This window comes from Canis aureus, chromosome 17 (assembly GCF_053574225.1).
Source record: "Canis aureus isolate CA01 chromosome 17, VMU_Caureus_v.1.0, whole genome shotgun sequence".
In the NCBI taxonomy this organism is placed as follows: domain Eukaryota; kingdom Metazoa; phylum Chordata; class Mammalia; order Carnivora; family Canidae; genus Canis; species Canis aureus.
Genome location: NC_135627.1, coordinates 23,869,777 through 23,879,100, shown reverse-complemented (window position 1 = coordinate 23,879,100; position 9,324 = coordinate 23,869,777). Strand labels below are relative to the sequence as shown.

The 9,324-nt window shown below is 33.5% G+C and overlaps 1 long non-coding RNA gene across 1 annotated transcript in view; it reads right to left on the bottom strand.

Annotated features, from left to right (window-relative positions):
* Positions 1 to 1,100: 1,100 nt before the first annotated feature.
* Positions 1,101 to 9,324, bottom strand: part of LOC144287471 (uncharacterized) — an 87,175-nt gene continuing 78,951 nt past the window's right edge. The window contains exon 3 of the long non-coding RNA XR_013355261.1: positions 1,101 to 1,206. This is a non-coding gene — a long non-coding RNA (uncharacterized LOC144287471). The remainder of the gene's footprint in view (positions 1,207 to 9,324) is intronic.

Here is a 9,324-nt window from a genome sequence, read left to right as displayed (position 1 = left end):
CAGCAGCTGTTGTTTAGATAAATTGATTTCAGAGAATGACAATAGCTTTGTATCAGCCTTGCAAATAACTACCAAAAATTTACCAGTTTCCTAAAGGTTCTAATAGAGAGAAAGAAGTTGTAAAATAAAAAGCATGTACATTTTCAAACTAATAAGTCAGTATCAATTCTTTTGTGGATAGAGTTCCAAGAAAATGTCAAAATGAATTTGATTACAGAATTCTTAAAAAAAATTTGGAAATTAATAGTCTGAGTAACAATATAATAAAGGCTTTTTTGAAGTGAGTGTTTTGTACACACCCACAGTGAACAGCAGGCTTCTATCTTCTATGGTTATAAAATCAGAGAAAAAAAAAATCAGTTTCAATGTGATAAGTTTAGGTTAAAAATGAGGTTAAATTTCCTGACATCAGTTGTTAAAATAATATGGTCCTCAGGACATCTGTTAAATTGCTTTTGAAGGTATTTTAAGCTAAGATTTCTGGTGCATGTGATTTTGCACATGTGTTCCTCTATTCTATGAAAGTTCTCCTACTTTTTTTTTCTTTCTGTAATAAATGCTTAAGGCCTATTAACAAAACTACATTTTCATAAGCTCTTTCCATCTTTGTTACTGTTTGGGGGCTAAATAGAGATATACAAAGTAAAACAGTGTAGTACTGCTTTCTGCATAGTGCAATTTTCTAGAACAACAACAAACACAATAGCAACAAAGACAAGCTACAGAAATGTTTATCCTGTTACGGAGCAAGCACCCTAAACTTTTAATTCTCTCAATGCCATACAACGTTGTGTATGTTTCTTTCTTTCTTTCTTTCTTTCTTTCTTTCTTTCTTTCTTTCTTTTTTTTTTTTTTTTGTATGTACTTTCATATGTACTTGGTGTTTAGTTTGCCTATGTAGGCTACCAAGGCATCGGAGACACCCCAGTTTAAAGGCCTCCTCATTTAATTATTTTAACAGACAATAGACTTGGAAACTTATTTGAGTATAGCTGTGGTAGTTCAAGTGAGAGATGATGAGATCACAGGCTGAAAGGATAGAAATTAAAGAATGGGATTTAAACATAGGAAAGTCATATAACACTGGAACTTTAGAATTACCAGAATGTGGGCAGCCTGGATGGCTCAGTGGTTTAGCGCCGCTTTCAGCCCGGGTGTGATCCTGGAGACCCGGGCTTCTCTCTCTCATGAATAAATAAATAAACTCTAAAAAAAAAAAAAAAAAAAATTACCAGAATGTGTAGGAAGAAGGGAAGGCAGAAATTTGGTATAGCTTACGAGTTGAAACATACATCAACCAATTGATAATATGGTATGTTTAATTTCCATCTCTGCCATGGATACTGGTCTATTATTCTTAGAACAAATAATTACAAATCTCTGCATTTTATTATTAGGAAATTACCTCCAAAAACACATATGTGTACATAACAAATTATAGGAAACTGTTCAGATCCCAAAATATATAACATTAATACTATTTGTTTTTCTTCTCTTTTCTCTGGAACAGTGTAAAGGGCACTTTAAAAGACTAGGACCAATGGAATGGGAATTACGTGCAAACTTCTAGCTGTAGTCTTCAACTTCTCTCACATCAAGGATGACCAGAATTTCAAATGCCTTCAGGGTGCATGCTTCACAACACAGATGAAAGCTATAAGACCATGAATATCATCATCCTTGCTAGAGTTAATGATCTCTCAACCATTTTGGTAATGTGTCTTAGAAAAATCTGTAATGAGAGAATATTGGCTTGCAAAATATTTCTTTGTATTAAAAATAAAACTTGTGAAATTCTCAGGGAAATTTTTATGTGATTATTTCAAAATATTACACTTCCTATGAATGTGAAGATACAAGATTTGATCACTAGGGAATTCTGTAGATATTTTGAATTGTGAATATTCATATAGCACATGGAATTTTATAAATGAATACATATATTAACATAGAAGTTTTAAGTGGCAATGATTTTAATAAAATCATAGATGGCTCACTGATATATTCACAGCAATAAAAATGTTGCCACACTACCAAAAATACGTTAATGATTGAAAAAATTAATCTATAATCCCCTTTGTCTGCAATTTTATATTCCTCAGGCAGTAACTCAAGAGTGAAGATAGATCTATACTTGCTGCACTCAGAAGTTTCTAGTCGGGTAGTGCAGCCAGAGAAGAACTGTTCAGACCACTTTTCAAAAAATAAGTAGTGAATCAGCTGTAAGGAGTGTAGCTGTCATCCCCCATCTGTTAGTATCATTAGCATCCATCTCAGATTTTGCTCTGAATCACATTCTTTCTGCTGTTTCCAGGCAGGCCCTAATCAATGAGTGAGCACTCTTTGGCCAATAGTAGGCAGAGAAAAACATTCCCACAAGGAAACTGATGGTGAGCCAAAATTTAATAGAATAAACAGGAGATATTAATATTAAAATGTCTATAATTGGGATCCCTGGGTGGCGCAGCAGTTTAGCGCCTGCCTCTGGCCCAGGGCGCGATCCTGGAGACCTGGGATCGAATCCCACGTCAGGCTCCCGGTGCATGGAGCCTGCTTCTCCCTCTGCCTGTGTCTCTGCCTCTCTCTCTCTCTCTCTGTGCGACTATCATAAATAAAAAAAAATAAAAAATAAATAAATAAAAAAAAATAAAATGTCTATAATTTACTAAATATATTTTGGGCTTATTCTGTAAAAGCTTCGTATGTAGTATCTGGAAATGAGGGATCAAATTGCTTTGATTGAAAATCAACACTCCAGGTGATCAGCTAGCAATATATCATAAAGTCCAAGAGCTCTATTAGCAACATTGTAAGCCATGTATTTATTTATATCTCAATCAAAACATAAGATCTTATTATTTAGCATATAAAGTGGAAAAAATCTACAGTTTCATTGGTAAATTAGAAATTTATTTAGTAAGATAAATAGGCTTTTCTTTGGAATGATTAATTCTATCAAGAATATAGAGCGGATAAAATAGAGACACTGCCCACTATACCACTATATATATAGACAGTGAGGCCCAAAGAGCCCTATTTTTTAAAGGTTGGGTCTAAAATCATGATTCCTATGATGACTATTATAGGAATTACTATAATATAAATTGGCTTATAATGACCTATTTTTTGTAGCATTTCTGATTGCTGATGCTTAATAAAGAGGGCTAGACTTTTGACTCTAGATTATGGTTTCTGCCAAATGTGGAATTTTCATGAAATATGATGAGTGCCTCTAAAGAACAGAGTTGGTACTTCATGGTAACTACAGAATAGATTATTTGAGTGTTTTCATGCTTTCTGCTAGAAAACATCTGACTAATAAGTGCCTGTGTGTATGGAAGAATTTGCTCCAAGATTTAGTATGATACGCCTTTGAGAAAGAAAAAAAAATAGCCCTGATCAAAGGAATAGCCTGGAATGTACTGTTTGTATCCTTCCAAATTTCATATGTTGAAATATTAATCCACAATACCATGATAATATAAGATGGAACCTTTGGGTCCCATCTTTGGGATGGGATTAGAACATGGATGTGGAGCCCTCATGAATAGCAGTATTGCTCCTATAAAAGGGACCTCATAAAGTTCTTTTGCCATTCTGCCTTATAAGGATAGGGTGAAAAAAGAGCCATCTGCTATCCAGAAGAGGGTTCTTTCTGGACTCTGACCATGCTGACACCTAATTCTTAGACTTCCAGCCTCCAGAGTTGTGAGAAATAAATTTCTGTTGTTTATAACCACTCAGTTTATAAAAGTTTGTTATAGCAGCTCAAATAGACTGAGCATCCAATCCAGATAACACCCCACATTCTTACACAGTCTCCAAAATCTTCTTACACAAGTCCAAATCTCATAACATGTTCTGTTTATCTTCATACTGAGACATCTTGGTTACATATGATATGTGTCCTCCTTCCTTACAACGTTTTTTTTAATTTTTCAAAAAGATTTATTTGAGAGAGAGAGAAAGAGTGTGGGAAAGGAGCAGAGAGGGAAGAAGATAGAAAACCTCAAGCCGACTTCCCGCTGTGTGTAGAGCCCAATGCAGGGCTTAATCTCACAACCCAGAGATCATGACCTGAGCTGAAACCAAGAGTTGGACACTCAACCGATTAAGCCACCCAGATACTCCTGAAAGTTTGTTCTTGATGGTCTTTTCCATAGACCAATCAATGTAAGACAGAATCTTCTAGTAAAGAAAGTTAAAAATGCACATAAAACATATTATGACTTCAGAAAGTTATTGTGTAACGAAGAATACTGAGTCCAATAGAGTAAGAGCTTAGAAGTAATGGTGTTGTGAGCAAGAGGACATTTTCTATTTATTAGTCCAGTAAGGTTTCTCTGAGAGGATGGCACTTGTGGAAAGACCTGAATGAAATGAGAAACATTTATAGACTTAACCAAGATAATTTCTGACAAAAAATGATCTGTAAGGGACCCTATATAGGAAAATTGTGGTATGGTAGTAGAGTCCCCAAAAGAAAGGTGTAAATGGAATAAACCTATGGCATCTATTAAGACATATTTAAAGATAATCCGGGGACAACTGGGTGGTGCAGTGGTTAAGCCTCTGCCTTCAGCCCAGGGAGTGATCCTGGGGTCCTGGGAACGAGTCCCACATTGGGCTCCCTACAAGGAGCCTGCTTCTCCCTCTGCCTCTCTAGCAATTAGATTTTGTTGGGGTTTAGAGAGTAAATATCAACACTCACTCCCCAATTCCCTTTCTACCCTCGATCTGGATTTGGAAACGATGAATAAAGAAAGAGTGAAACAGACCTAAGAATGCCAACTTAATTATTCACAAAGCTTTGAGCTGGAGATTATAACTCACCTTTGGACAAGTGAGTCTTATGACACCTGTGAAATAGGCAATTTCTCCATGTATTCATCAGCAAAGACAAAAAAAAATTCAAGTAGCTTATATTAAGGTGCAGAGGGCAGGCCAATTTATAAATGCTCTCTACAGATTTGCCTATAAGCAAATTAGGACTAGGAAGAGTTTTACCTCCAGAAAAATCTCACTCACATTCATTTCCCTTCCACTGAAAACCAAGACTGTTATCTAGGAAAGTCCTCCAAAAAGAAAACATGATGAGTGGAATAAAGTGAAAGTGACTTTATATCTTAGCTGGCTGAAAATACAGCCAGTTAGCAGTGTCTGTTCCAGCAAAATTATTAATAGTGTTCACTTCCACTATATAAAATTCCCTGGTGACCATGGGAACATGTGTCACCTCTTAATACATTAATTCCTTTTCTCTTTGCCTTTGGGAAGATTTTTCTCACATATATAAAAAAATAGAAAATTGCGTATTTTCAGCATACACTTGATTCTTATGCAGGAGGCGGATTTCAGTGTCAGTTTAAAATATGAGTAGTGTGATCTTTTAAAAACATTTTCAATTACAGTATTGTAAAAGAATATAGACCAATTAAAATTCTGGAGTAAAAATCCCTAATACAGAGGAAAATTTGTAAGAGGCTAGGCAGTATTGACAGTCCCATTATTCACTGTTATTTTAATTAGGTGGTTTCCCCTCTTGTCCATATTTTTCACTGCCTGCTCAGCTCTACTCTCTAAATTCTCTTTTCTGATCTCATTTATATCATGAGATATTATCCTTAATAGCTTGTGTTCTAGATTTTGTAAAACCGCCTGACTCCCACAAATCAGCGTTATATTTTATCCACTTTAATGATGTATATTAAAGAAGTTTAGTACGGTAAAACTCAAATTGTGAGAAATTATAATGTTGTTCATAAAATTGGTTGCATTAAATTCAAATTGACTATTTGATTTCCTCACTTCAGCAGAATGTTATTAGGTATTTTGTGTGAGTTATTTGGGTTGATTCATTTAAATTTAATAGAGTCAGTTGTTAAATCATTTATGTAGAAATATGTTTTTATTTTTTATAATTGAAAAAAATATGCTTTTTTAACACAAGAAAATGTTGTTTCCAGTGCATGCATAATTATAAGCTCCTACAAAGAACATGTTTTTCTACATTGCAGAAAAGCTCTGAATTACAGGCCTTAATTTTCTTTCAGACTAACTTTAGTTTTTACATATTGTCATGAATACTTCATTCTTTAATGATACATTTTATATTCACTGTTTCCCCCTTTTAATCATTTATATTGCATGCGATTTGCTCAGGTTCCCTCGAACTGTGGATTATATGAGATGTTTCTTTGAGGAAAAAAAAAACACAATAAGCTTAAGGTTTTTAGTGTTTAAAAGATATTCATCATCTAAAAACACACATTTTCAAGAATATAAATTTTCTGCAGACACAATACAATGATCAAAGAAAGACATAATTATTCTTTAGTGTTCAAAATAATACATTGTATTTCCTAGAAAAAATATTACATCTCTGAATTATAACAAAAAGAAACTGAAAAATAACTAGTCATTATAATTACATTTACTTAATTGAATATTTTACCATTAAGTATAAATGATGTTTTTTTAAACACATAACACATAAAATAATCATGCCAAGGTCTATTAGTGACAATGCCATAAGAAATATAGTATTAATATTTGGTTTTATAGCTCAGTTTTGAAGTGCAAAATCATTGTGGCATGGATTGTTAACTGTTTTCCCATACTGATTTTTATTTTCTCCAAAATTCTTAAAATTTTAGCTGATATCAGTCTCCAGAATAAATAATACACTTTACTTCACACTCTCCCAGAAGAATAACAATGTGACCAAGCTCTGACCAATGAGAGTAGCTGAAGAGATATTGTGCTTCCAGAGTCTTGTCTTTGAAGGGAATAGACTCTCTATTTTCCGTTACTTTGAACATAGATGTCATGGGGGAGCTAAACAGGTATCTTAAATCAAAATGTAGAGCCAGTCTTTAAGATATTCATATTCAGTGTCAATTATGTGTCAAACACTGTTCTAGGTAGAGGTGATAGAGTTGTGAACAAAGCAAACATTTCAGGACCTACATAGCTTTCATTCAAGTGGATATATTTCAAAAAAAAAAAAAACTACTATAGGAAACATCAATTTTCACATTCTCATTCATCTCTCTTAAAAAGTGTACTGTTTATCAAAGGGAAAGAACTCTTCACCATGAGGGCCAACCTTGGATAGTCACATCTCAATTCCCTTTTTTCTCCTTCTTCTCTAGAGTCAAGTTTCTTCCTTCTCAGCTTGTGGACTAAACTAGGGAGAACAGTTATGTGGATGATAACTAACTCTCACTATAAAGTTCAAGTCATATATCTGCATTGCCATCTTCCCAGGACACAGGCATATCCTCTGACGATCCAGATACCAATTACTACATGCAAACTGAGAATTGATGAATAATGTTTGGAGTCTAAGAAATCAACAACAGAATCAAAGAGTTCTGCTCTGATACCTATCTAGGTTCTACCGTAACAGAATGGCACTGTGAATGCTGACAGCATTATGAGAGATAGAAATGAACTTGTTCAACTCATTGTTTTGGCCTGTATTATAGTAGCCAAATAACAACAAAGCAATACAATAAGTGTAAATATCAAATACATTTGCAGTCTTGCAATTATTATTCATGACAATATTATACATTCACTTATATCTAAACACTTTATTTACATATGTGTTTATCCTTATATTTCAATGTTACAGAATCATAATTTCCCTATTGGAAGTTGTTTTACATAAAAACTAGCAATAAAAATAATTTGAATATGCACGTTCTGAGGTAAATTTCTGGTTTACAGCATAGTTGCAACATAGTTCTCTATGAATATGTCATTCATCTTAAATGAAACCTTCACTAATGAATACATACCATTTGTTATAACTAAGTACTATTGTGGATGTTGTGTTGTATTTATCCAGCATGGGATATGTAAATATTTCCCCAAATTATGAAAACTGAGAGTTTATGGTGGATACCTGCTGTTATTAGTCTAATTCTATATTATGTGTATATATTTTTAAAGTAAAAAAATTACATTAAATATGTAAAACATGAGATCATGGTTTAGTCTGAATAACATTTTATTTATCTTTTTTCATTCCACTTTGAACATCCTATGTTTCACATTTGTGAAAGCCACAAATAAGAAAAACATGGCCAAAACTAAGAGAATGAGGCGAATAGGCAAAGAAAAAATGTTCCATGTCTCTTTTCAAGTACTACCTTGTTTTCTTAGTTCTCCTTCGAACTTTATGCTGGATAAAACATACAGGCCTTTGAGATATAGAACTCTGTATATTCCCTGCAGAAAAAGCAATTCTTAAACATTCAAAATGTTGGGGAATGGAAGTGATAAACTGGAAACTATCTGCTTGAAGTCTACTTTGAAGTACAACATATCTATTCTTCAATTAAATAATAAACACAATAACAATAATATTTATTATCTAAGTGCTTTCCTTGGAATACCTCATTTAATTTAGCTACCAACACCATGAAAGAAGAGCTGTCATTATTTCTCTGGTTTTCACAAATATTTACATAATTTTCCCAAAGCCATTCATGATTTCAAACCTCAAGCAGTAAGACCCTAGGAACATCATTTTAAAATAATAAATTGTACTAACATCTAAAACGAGCATTTGGTTTTGCAAAATAAGTAAACTAAGGAGTTGTTATTTACATAATGATTACTTTGTATTTTTTTTAAAACCATGGCATCAAATTTCAATTAAATAAAGTTGTATTTAAGCTAATGAAATGTTGAAACACTTTCCAAAATAACTCTGCTGTCTTTCAGCCTTCGAACAATAACATACATTGTCACTGATTTCATGTCAACAGTATATGGCTAATCTTGCTATTCTCTTCATATTAAAATATATTTAGTCTTACTGATCACACTGTATTCTACTCTGCTTCTCTAAATAAATTATATACCAGAGGATGACAAACTCTTTTCTATAAAGGACCATGTATCAAATATCTGTGGCTTTGTAGGTCAAATGGGTGGTGCTAAAGTAGCCATAGGCAATAAGTAAACAAAAAGCAAATGAATAGGCGTGGCTGTGTTCCCATACACCTGTATCTCCATATACCTGTATACAAAAACAAACAGCAATCAGATTTGGTCATCAGGCCAGTGTTTGTCTATTTCTGTTTATATATTTTGTGGCATAAATGCCATTCACATTCAAATATTCTTACCAGGAAGCCCTGGTTATTTTTAACTTCCAAAATGAATGCATTTCTGCATGCGGCCTCCTCAGCAGCCCTTCATGTCTATAGTGCCATATCAATCCCTCTCCTATATGGTTGTCTTAGGTAAATGTGGTTTTTTTTAGTATTATAAATCATAGTAGGCCAATAACTTTAGTTACTTTGTGCA